The following is a 12,945-nucleotide window of genomic DNA, read 5'->3' as shown; positions in this document are numbered from 1 at the left end:
CAATAATGTTTGATGGACTTTTAGTAGTAGTAGTGGTAGTAGTTGTAGCTTATGATTGATAAATCTAGCACACTAATCAAAATGTTGCAAAGTCTTGGTGAATCCTGAAGCATTTGTCTGTTGGAATTAGTTTTTGAAATCTTTTGATATTTATCTTTAGTTGATAGCCCAATTAAAATTAAAGTATGAGAGAGTTCTCTCATAAAGTCATCTTGATCTACAACAACCTGGTTGTTAATGCCATCGCGAAGAAATTAGGTAAAAAATAACTTTGTGTGTGTAAGGTACAATCCCATGCATCATTAGAAGAAACAGTGTAATAAGTCACTAATTTTTAATAATGGAAATGATTGAATAAAGTAGATTTAGAGTATTTTTTGACGTCTACCATTTCAAAACAATCTGTGTTGAATTGAAGGCAGTTTCACTCTGGATTGGTCACATTCCTTTCCAAGCGCCTGAGTGGTGTTGTTGGTATAGTCTTTGCCTGACACTTCAGTGGCTGCGAGTTCGGTTCTCGGGCATTCCATTGAGGGGTCAGAGATGTGTATTTATGACGATTAAAGTTCACTTACGTGGTTCGGAAGTCACGTAAAACCGTTGGTCCCGTTACTGAATAATCACTGGTTCCATGCAACGTAGAAAAACCATACCATCACATTCCTCTGCTGAGAAGTCTATCTAGGTACCTACTTCTTGACCCCCCGTAGGGGGATAGCACCGTTGGTGCACCTCATGCATTACTTAGGTTCTTTGCAGTGTGCCTTTGGCCACTAACTGCAATCCCTTTCTTTCCTTTTACTGTACCTCCTGTCATATTCTGTTTCTTCCACCTTACTTTCCACCCTCTGCTAACCATTGATTCATAGTGCAACTGTGAGGTTTTCTTCCTGTTACCCCTTTCAAACATTCTTGCAGTGTGTGTTTCAGCGTTGAAGGACCTCATAGGTCCCAGCTCTTGGCCTTTGGCGTAAATTCTGTATTCAGTTCTATACTTCTCGACTAGTTTTTCAAATATTAAGGTAACAGTCTGTCTTATCTTGTTCTCAAAATTTTCTGTTTATTAATGACCTAGTGGCCTACATCTTCATGTATTTTGGCTCTTCTATACCTATACTGATCAATGGCTTTTAGTCATTCAGTAATAAGAGACAGAAGCAAGAAAGGTAACTCGATCACTATAAAATGGTAGGGAGAGAAAACTGTTCTAGCATAAAACTTTAAAAGATATTCATGTGTGATCAACATCAAATTGGTTTCTGAAAAATCACTTGCTTCCCAGAGGAATGTCAGCAGAAGGAGGCGGTACTAGTTTCTTGTTTTATCAAAAAGGACTGAGAAATGTAGGAATGGTATAAATATGTGAAATTGGGATAAATTGGAAGAAAAACAAAATGGTGATTACGATTAATGAACAGGGGCCAACAATAGCCGAGTCATAAAATACCGAAATTGGCAATTACATTTTGTTGGTTACAGCCATAAAAGGCATACATTTTATTTGTACTTTTTGCCTACTCACAAAACCAGTTTTGTTAAAACTTTGTTACGCAACAGTGGTTGGAAGAGTTCCCCAGTTATTCTTGAAATAAAAAACGGTCAATTAGCAGTATCAAAGAAAACGAATTTTGGGTAAACTCGTCAAATTATTTTGATATCTGTTGGATGCTCTGTTTCACTGGGATACATTAGAATTTAGAACCGAATGAAATAAGATATTTACTGAATAAAAAAAAAAAAAAAAAAAACGAAACACGGAAACGTGGTGGTCGTCTGCCAGGTTCCGGATCACCCACCTATTATGGTATACAATTTTACGAAATATTTTTTTATATCATTATTAGCGTCGTTAAAATAAATAAACATATTTGGTGTATCATTTCACAAGGACAATGATTGGTTAAACATATGTTTGTCGCACATACACACACACGCACACACACACACAGTATATGAAGGGCCATAACAGATTTCTCGATTCCAACATGTCATAGTTTGACTTAACTTCCATGTATAACCATCTTCAACGGTGCCTAAACTGAGAGTTATTTAAAAAAATTGAATTATTAAAAAAGCTCGAGATCTGAGGATATTAATAATCCCCTTTGGATGACTTGGTTCACTGACTGTTTATTTCCTTCCACTGTCATGCTTTGGAGCTCACCAACTGCTTCTGTTTCTAACTTTTATGTATATACTACGTTCTTTTAGGGGCCAGAAAGGTCTATCGATTTCTTCTTGGCTGATCTCCTTCCCATTTTGTTTTTCTTCAGTCCTGGGCTAGAAATGGGTATTAGGTTAGGAGAACGAAGAGGGCAGCATGACGGAGCGAAATGCGTCGTCTGCTAGGAGAGTGAGATATCTCCGCCCACAGTGCTCTAGGGGAGGAGCCTGGCCGAAGCCTCGGTGCAGTCCGGGAATATGCGGCCGGGCCGGTATTTAACTCATGTATGGAGATATGGATAATGACACGTAAGCAAGTAAGTTAGTTACAATAATCGCTGAAACTGCTCTTGATGATGACGACGACGATGGTGTTATATTTGGATATCCTTCCTAAATGTAAGATTTTTCAAATCGGGCATTTCAAAGTGTATTTAAATTCCTAATCAAGGAACCTCAATTCAGGAGAAATGACCTCCATCAAAGACCACTTTCTCAGCGCCTACGCACTCCACCAAGTTCACCCAAACCCAGATGAATAGTTAAAGGAATTACTTATTGATAGCATGCTTTGGCTCCATTTAGCAGGAAGTGGCCTTGGCAACCAGTAACCACAAACGCTTTGCTCACCAACCCGTCTATTGCAGAATATTGTTTATCAATATATAAGTGTTGCTTGTCATGAAAGCAGTCTCAAAGCATTTCCCCCTCGGTCTGCTTATTTGGTGGATAATCAGTCACGGTATGACTCCATAGGGATAGGGACGTAGGTTATAATATAAGACTTGGATATCCTTGGTAGGGAACCTCCATGGCTGCATGAATTGGTCTTCGTGCACGAGCAGAGTACTCGTAAGATTTAGAAGTTAAACTCCTAACTTTTCCTTTTATCTAAAGACTGGGCACTGCATCGTTTCATAGCAACCCTCTTACGACAAGATTTCTTGAAATCTATTCTGCTTTCATTGAAATATTCGTACAAAATTCATATGCATGGTTACGTTCCACATTTTACTTGGCCAGATGTCCCATTGTTGTCTCATTCACCGCAAGAAGAAGATAGGAGAAGGTAAAGGAAAATATAAGAAGGTAAAGGAAAATATAAAGACTTCAAAGGTCCCAGCGATCCTGTAAGTGCAGGTTGAATTATTCGGATATCCCAACCGAGTACAAAATTCATTTTTATCGAAGCAAATTAGCCAGAGTGATAAGCTACAGTTGCTTTTTGTATGCCAGCTCTTCAATAGTCAAGAGTTCGATTCTCCGCTCTGCCGATCTGGAATCTGAGGAATTTGTTTCAGGTGATTAGAAATTAATTTCGCGACAGCATGTGGTTCGGATCCCACAATAACCTTTAGGTCCCGTTGCTAGGTAACCAGTTGGTTCCTCGCCACGTAATAATATCTAATCCTTCTGGCCAGCCTTAGGAGAATTGTTAATCACCTCAGTGTTCTGGTTGAACTAAGATGTACTTTACTTTGTATACCAGCTCCTGTCGTGTATGAGACACCTGGGGGAGTGGAATATGTATACTATCTCCTGACTGGGTATGGGACAATGGAATGTGTATACTGGCGGAAAGGAATACATATGCTGTATCTTGACCGGGTATGGGACATGTGGCACAGTGGAATATGTATCCTATGTCTAGTTTTTATTCCTGAAGAGGAAGAGCACAGTGTATTTCATCGCAGTTGGTGGTGCAGCAAGTAATCACGATCGCCTTCACATCATTCTCCCCAAAAATGAAATCCTGACAAATCATGAACAACCAAATCCTCCAAATTTATGTTGAACTGAGTCTGTAGATGTATTCGTGAATCAATAGTTGCATGTCCTCCTAGAGGTCACAGGTGCTGAGCTCAAAGAATTTGGTCACTGCCAGAAGATTCTGCCTTTCCTGAAAAGTACGCCATACTCATTGCAGAACCTATTACCGAGAAGTGAAATTCAAGGTCTTTCCTTCTGTAAAAGCGAGGTCAGGACGTTCGGAAACAAAAGAGAAACTTGCGTGCAGATCTTCCCAACGTGTAGATGTAAAGTCTCCCCCCTCGCTAAGACGTTGCAAAGTTCTTTCTACAGTATAGTTTGCCCGTGTCAGATTTGAGGAAATTTCTTTGTGAATAGCTAATAACCTCTGGCGCTGATTTTTTATGTTATCCAGTTCCGTAATATGACAAGATTTGGTCTAAAGGGTCCACAATAATAAAAAGTGTGAAGAGTCCGTGTATAATTTTTAAAACTTTACAACAAGCTTTCGAACCCTTCCCTGGGTTCACCTTCAGTCTAAAAAATCCGTATATAATTTTTAAAACTACAAAAAGCTTTCGAACCCTTCCCTGGGTTCACCTTCAGTCCATTTTGGACTGAAGATGTTGAAAGCTTTTTGTAAAGTTTTAAAATTATACACGGACTCTTCACACTTTTTATTATTGTGGACCCTTTACAGCATTATGTACACTCGCGATAGAGAGTTTTCCCCTAATATGACAAGATTTCTTAGCCTCCTTTACGAGACGGCTTCCGTCATGACTTGAAGCCTAATGAAGGAGACAGCTTCAGTTGGTGGAACACGACTAACACCAAATGCATCCTGTAGAAGAGACTGAAGTTTCCAGAGGGATGAGTGGTTCATTTCCGATCTGGACCTCTTGGCTTCACCTTGACTTGCTAATTGTACAGAGAGGGGCATGCTAAATGTCCAGAGAAGAGCCCGAGAGGGCTATGCCCCTGGATCGTACCTTTCTTACCCTCAGAAGGAAAGTGATTATATCCCAGGAGTAGTAATGGGAAGAGGGGAATGAAACACCCTGGGTTAACAAATATGAGTTTGTTTGGTTGTATGGTGTTTTTACGTTACATGGAACCTGTGGTTATTCAGCAACGGGACCAACGGCTTTACGTGACTTCCGAACCACGTCGAGAGTGAACTTCTATCATCAGAAATACACATCTCTCACTCCTCAATGGAATGGCCGAGAATCGAACCCCCGACCACCGAGGTGGGACGCTAATACCATACCAACCACGCCGCTGAGGCTTTACAAATATGAGTTAGGCGAGGAAGGAAGGAAGGTGGCCCCATCTACTACAGGAGGCTAAGAATTCAGTCCCAACAGCTGACTGTATGGTGGTGAGCTCAACGGTAGGTAGGAGCATTCATAAAACCTCCAACATAGACATATATCTCCTAAACTACTATAGTAGATTCACATCATCCGTGCATCTGATGTCTTGGCCAGTCCCTTACGATGCTCTCGATTGGCTGTTGATAAGCCAATCACAGGGCTGGAACTCTGTCTCTCTCGAGAGTTCACATAGGCAGGATGTATGTTCCACCTCTCCTGAGGGATAATTTTGAAAGACACATCCCTCAGGAGAGGTGGGACATAGATCCTACCCATGTGAACTCTCGAGAGAGACTGAGAGTTTCCAGCCCTGGGGCGTCGTAAGGGATTGGCCTAGACATCAAATGCACGGTTGATGTGAATCTACTATAGGAGGTACGAAAGGGAGAGGATGAGGTTCCAAGGAAAAATGACCAACCCTTCATTCCAAAACTTAAAGTTAAGGATTGTAATCCTAAGGGATCATTCTTAGGCATCAGAAAGTTCTTAACTTGGTATCGTTTGCCTGAACAGAAGAGGCCACCTGTAGCTATTATTGATTATCTAACTCCACAAAGCATGCTGATTACCGCGGGGATGGCCACTGGTATCTGCTTCCATAAAGAGTGTCGCGGAGGATTCATTTCTTTTGTTTTTGACATATGCCAAATAGGGTAGGTTGAACTAGGTTCCCTACGTCACCTGAGTCTGAGATCGTAGACTGCAGGAAGGTGGTCCTGATATCAATCGTTATAATGTAGTTTCTTCTTAATTAAGGCATCACGTAATTTCTAGACTAGGGCTTCTTAAACTTTTGATGACTCCAGACCCCCAGTGGATTGCCCAGTATGGTTTAATACCCCCCTTTGCTTAAGTCCAATCAAGTCCTATTTGTTGAAAATACAACTTAATATATTTACTTTAATACATACTTTAGGTATGAGTCCTATTTGTTGACAATGTTTAATATACCTACTTTAATTAAAGCTTCAGGTATGAATAGCTAGGAATAGAACATACAAGAAAATCAAAAGCAGTTATACTTTTATATAGTTATTTACGAAATGTACCCATGTATACGTTGACACATTAAAATCAAATATATAAAAATATCCAGAGATCAAGTCCCATACTCCATGTGGTGGTTCTCATACCCCCAAAAGGGGTATGGATAACCCCCCCCCCCCAACCCCCCCCCCCCCCCGGTCTGTTAAGAACCCCTGATCTAGACGTTGACGTTTGTATTCCAGTTTTTATTTTTTTATGAAGGTTAAACTGACGTTTGTGCTCTTGTTTTTTTTTTTCTGAAGGTTAAACGCCCTGTTTTGCAAGATCATTTAGAGCCTTGCACAGGGCTTTTAAAGAAACTTCTGATGCGGAGAAATTCTTTAACATATTCCTCTACTCAAAAAAAAAAATAAACATCATTCACAAAATGTTACGCATATAAAAGACAGAGTCCTTCAGTCTCGAAGGGTTCACAGGAGTATATCCTGTCTCCATAAAGGGAGTAATCATATGCCGCTCTCTCAAGTGTGCAGCCAAGTGATCAATGGGTGATTTTGATCGATCCAAAATCGTGTGCGTGGAGTCCTTGTTTAGTAGTAGTTTGGACTATTCGGGATTTCGATATTCTTCAGGGTTACCACTCTGCTGACTGTAATACCCATTTGTCTGTGAACGTGTTCTGTACAAGACAGGAGTGTAGTCAGGATTTTTTTTTTGTTTAATTGGAGGGGGCCAGACAGTCAAGACGATTTTGAACATTCTACAAATTTTTCATGAATATATATATATATATATATATATATATATATATATAATATATATATATATATAATATATATATATATATATATATATATATATATATATATATATAAATATAATGTATATATATATATATATACACATATATATCTAATAAAAGGAGCCCATAAAAACGCCAAAATATAGAAAGAAAATTCTATATTTCGGAGACTGCTGTCTCTCTTCAGGTAGCAGTCTCTGAAATATAGTATTTTCTCTATATTTTGGAGCTTTTATGGGCTCCTTTTATGAGATGGAATTCGGTTGTAACATAACATTTTTACCAGTTATATATATATATATATATATATATATATATATATATATATATATATATATATATATGTGTGTGTGTGTGTGTGTGTGTGTGTGTGTGTGTATAATTTGGCCATTTCCCCCGAAAAATTATCTATTTGAAAAGCTGCTCATAATTTTATTGTAATGAATACAACTATTTAATGTCAATTGTGGGGCATGCCCCTTCCCCCCCATCCCCCCCTGGCTACGCCACTGGTATAAACGGCCAAAGTTACCGACGCTTTGTTATGCCTTTATTCGGTCTAAAGATGCCGTATGAATTAAAAAAAAAATGAAATGCGCAGAAGATGCAATCGAGTTTTCTGCACAGCGTAAAATGCTGTATGAAGCTCCGCCACGGCCCATTTAACTCTCACCCGACCGTGATGGCCTGTGTTGTTGCGATGTCAGACGCATGATCATGGCTGACTTTAACCTTGCATAAAACAAAAACTATTGAGGCTAGAGGGCTGCAATTTGGTATGTTTGATGATCGGAGGGTGGATGATCAACATACCAATTTGCAGCTCTATAGCCTCTGTAGTTTTTAAGATCTGAGGGCGGACAGAAAAGCCATCACATAGTTTCCTTCCATATAAGACATAAAAGGCCAACATTCAGGCAAATAAAATAAAATTAGAGAAGCAGTTTACTATTTAGCCCGATTATTACGACAGGAAAAACGTGTATAATTTTTGTATATGACAATAATTTTAATACTTGTATCATACGCATTCATGTTTCCTAAGGTATCAGATAAACTCCTCCACTTGGTCGCTCGTATTGGTTGTAGGTGGCAGAGACGGAATAACTCAGCCTGAGAAATGGGATAGCAAACAATCCGAATAGAGATGTTGGCGGTAACTCCTTTAGGCCCCTCTCGCCTGGGGGGGCAGCAAGTCGTGGCAAAATATCTTGTATAGTCCAGGTTACCTCTCTGCCATATTGCTTGATTGAGGAGCTTTCGTCCCAAGCATTTCTCACGAAAAGAAATATAGTTATTGCTCCTGGGTCGTTTGCGTTTCCCAAAAAGGACAAACGGACGAGGAAAGAAAGCAAACACAAACTTGCGCCGTTTGTCTCACTTCTAACTTCCTAAAAGAGAAAGAAGAAGAAGAAGAAGAAGACGAAGAAGAAGAAGAAGAAGAAGAGTAATGAGACTAACAATCCAATTCTTATGCAGTCGGGTATCGGTTTTTGATTTCGGGGGAAGTTTTCCAACTGGTAAACTTAGATGTTGCAATAAAACCTCCGCGATTCAGGGGCGCCAGCTTGGCCTATTGCAGGTGTCTGGGAAAGGAACCACAGAGGAAAATGAATGCATAGTACGACGGTGAAATAACTGGATGTGAAAATGTTCAATGATATTTCAGTAGCAGTCAGGTGCTGTAACAGGAAAGGGCTGCGACGATTGGCTGTGATAGTAGCAGCACAGGAAATATGAGAGATCTTTTTTAAAAAAACGCCTTGACCATCACAAAACGTAAAAGACGAGCAGAAACGTAGTGCATTAGCGTGCTTTTACACAAGAGAATTCGACAGCTAGCCATTATGGTATAAATTATAAACATACACACAGAAATAGAAACGTACTAGTACATTAGCGTGCTTTTACACAAGAGAATTCGACAGCCAGCGTTAATGGATTAAATTATATACATACACACACACTGAAATAGAAACGTACTAGTACATTAGCGTGCTTTTACACAAGAGAATTCGACAGCTAGCGATTATGGCTTAAATTATATACATATATACACGCACACACAGAGAAATGGAAACGTAGTGCTTTAGCGTGCTTTAATGCAAGAGAATTCGACAACGATTATGTTTTGGTGACAGAGTTCACTCGCGACGTGGTTCGGAAGTCACGTAAAGCCGTTGGTCCCGCTACTGAGTAACCAGTTTCCATGCAACGTAAAAACACCATACAAACAAACGAACAAACAAAAAACAAACAGAGCGATTATGGCATAAATTATATATATATATATATATATATATATATATATATATATATATATATATATTATATATATATATATATATATATATACACACACATAAATAATTGTACGGCACATATTCATGTGAACTATTGGTTATAACTAAAAAAAAATCTTTTATTTTTATTTCCGCCAACGTTTTGAGATGATTATAGTGACCATTTGATAGTGACCGTCTATCGGAGTCCGAACCTTTTCGTAATTACAGGAAATCCTGGCTTGTAAGCTTGCTATTGTCGCCTTTTTTGTATTAATTTGTTTATTTGTTTTTTGTTTTGCGATTCTTTGATTTCCTTCCATATTCTTAAAGTGAATAACAGTACTATTATCTGGCTCTCTTATCCAACTGACACTGGCCAAACTATGATCCATTGTCCCCAACCGGGTAACGCCGTCAGTAGCGCCTCTCAAAGTGCACTGTAGGCATCACTTGGGGGTCTTTGCAGCGTCCCTTCGGCCCCTAGCTGCAACCCCTTTCGTTCCTTTTACTGTGCCTCCGTTCGTATTCGCTTTCTTCCATCTTACTTCCAGCATCTCCAAGCTCTTGATTCTTAGTGCAACTGCTTTGAGGTTCTCCTCCTGTCACACCTTTCAGACTCTCTTGAGCGCTGCATGACCTAATAGTTCGTTCCTGATATAATTCAGGAGCAAACAGTGTGATTGCATTGGCCTCAGTAATTGTATTATGATTGGCATTTGGTTGGCAGCCTATTGATAGATACTAGCAAACATGTGTATACAGAAATGATGTATGAAAATTCGTAAATTAACTAAGTCTACCGGCGTAACCAGCCTCGTTTCACGGGCAGAACAAGCTCCGTTTCAGGGAATCCCTTCTCACCCCGACCCCCTTTGGAGGGGCGGGTGGGGGGAGGTAGAATGAAACATCATTATAAACCATCTTAGTGGTCCCCACCATAACCCTGCCAATTTTCCTGCCCATCGGACCACCCGTTTGGCCGTGATTGAATGACAGATGGAGGGACAGACATTACGCCCATTTAGTTAAGTATATATATATATATATTATATATATATATATATATATATATATAGTATACGGTATATATATATATATATAGATATATATATATATATATATAATATATATTATATAAATATGATAATATATATATATAACTATATATTATATATATTTATCTATATATACTGTACTGTTATCTAACTAATCCTGTAACGCAGTTACAACGATTTATCAACAGAAGTTAAGCAGAAAATACTTTTGTGTACAACTTTTGGAAGTGGGCAGTATTTTTCAGTTTCACTTGAGCCAGTAATCACTTAAGTTCACCTTTAGGTTTTTAATGCACTTAACCAACATCTAAGTAGGTACTTAGTATCTCCTGTGGTATGTGAGTAGGTACTTATCTCCAAAGCGTTCAAAGGTTCCCATTACTTGGCTGTTAATGAATATATTCTCTGTCATGGTGATTCCAGTTGCCTACAAAGGGAACATCAAATGAACGAATTAGTTGCAGACTCAAGTATTTTTATTTTGGTAAACATAAGGGTTTTTTTTTGGAATACGCATGATTTCGACTTCTCCAATTAAATGTAGATATTACTTTACTCGAAGATAGTTTATTCTCGACTTAGAACTAACCCAGGTGTATCTGTTTGAGAATGAAACGTTTATTCTCGACTTAGAACTAACCCAGGTGTATATCTGTTTGAGGATGAAACTTTTATTCTCGACTTAGAACTAACCCAGGTGTATATCTGTTTGAGGATGAAACGCCTAATTGGCTTTTGGAAGAGAGGAACAAGAATTGGTAAGCTCGAGTCATTCTTTCTGAACCTGCTCATACTAAATTTAAAACCAATTGAGGTTAGACACGTAAGATAGACCGATCAAACACTGCGTATTTGCTGGTGTTTACTAACGACGGACTTCGCAAAGGGCAGCGCCTAGCGACGGGGAGTTTGTGTTCCTTTGTGCTTGTGACAGATTAATGGTTTTTTGCCCTTGTGACGATACAGGAACAAGAATGCCGAATACGCGACGTTGAGACCTGCAATAACTCTGATCGATATTGGCGTTGATATTGTTGGAAATCGTAGCCTATACGGGCTACTCCCGATAAGATTGTGATAACGGACACGTGATGCGCAAAAAAATGACCGTTTGGGAGTTCCTGTTCCTGTAGTAGGGGGTCCCTCATTCATAATAATAATATGGGTTAGGTTAGTCCAGTAATATCACCATGACAAAGTCGAGCACCGACCGTCCTGGCGAGGAGGTTCATTGCCCCCGAACATTAAGTGTGTGCGTGCACTGCAGAACAGAGAAAAATAATGTTCATTCTCCGCTATTCTGCGCCAGAGTAGGCGATGGTTAATATGACCAGTAAAAAGACTTCATCATTATTCATAATTATATATCTAACGTCCTCACAAGCAAGCCCTATGACCCACTTGCTTGCAGAGGAAAGAATACCCATGAATGATAGACAAAAGTAAATAACCGTTAGGATTTGACATAAGAAAGAACACGCAGTTTGCAAAACTTTTGGCTTGGGAAGTGTGCACTTACAAATGACGTAAAATTGCGTTAATAACTAACAGATACTTGTTGAATGTTAATGAATGATATTGAGAAAACTGTAAAAACTGCAGCCTTAGGGAATGAAAAAATCGCCCAGAACTCTTGGAAGGTCATGGCATTAGGTCAGAGGCTTTGGCACCACCTCATGTTAGGAAACAATAACTATTTAGTCACAAATAAAAAAAAGTATAGAGACAGATACGTCCATAAACTAAACAAGTAGAAGCCTCAGTAAAAATGCCGCTGGTGTACTAGAGTGATTTGGTCTGCACTTATATGTTCATGTTGCTCTTCGATATCGGATGGAATCGGGTGGTTGAACCTAATAATGCCTTCTACCGATGCGTTTATTTGCTACATAAAATCATGTACCTATGATGGGACGGGTCCGCCACACATGCATATATATATATATATATATATATATATATATAATATATATATATATATATAATATATATAGAGGTATATATATAGGTGTGTATAATATGTATATATATATATTTTAAATAAATAACTAATTTTTTAATAATATTATTATATATTACATACTTTGGATATAAAGTACGTATATAAATCATCCATCCATGTATCCGGGGAAAGCGCTCCAATCGACCCTCTCATTTGATCCGACAGATGGACCCTTATTTATCTGTCAGAGTATGTTCAGTTTCCTCGCAAAACATGTCCTTCAGTGTGACAGCCCCTTTGAATAAATAATCATGCATTCAGCTTCTTGACTCTCTCTCCAGAAACCTACGATGATAAAAAAACGAATTTTTAGCCTTGCCTGGCGATTTTATTCGTGTAACTAAGCAAAGGAATTAGCGTTGAGGTTTTGCCAGAGTCTAAGCTAAATTATCTGACACATCTGCCTCACCCTGTGGTTTAGGTCAGTCAGTACACCAGGATCGTTCTTCGGTGATCGAGAATGAGGCCCGAAATGAAAAGTGCGCACTTGGGTTTCTTCTCCAGAAGATGAGTATTTAGACAA

Source organism: Macrobrachium nipponense, chromosome 3 (genome assembly GCF_015104395.2).
Source record: "Macrobrachium nipponense isolate FS-2020 chromosome 3, ASM1510439v2, whole genome shotgun sequence".
Lineage (NCBI taxonomy): Eukaryota > Metazoa > Arthropoda > Malacostraca > Decapoda > Palaemonidae > Macrobrachium > Macrobrachium nipponense.
This window is presented reverse-complemented; position numbering follows the sequence as displayed.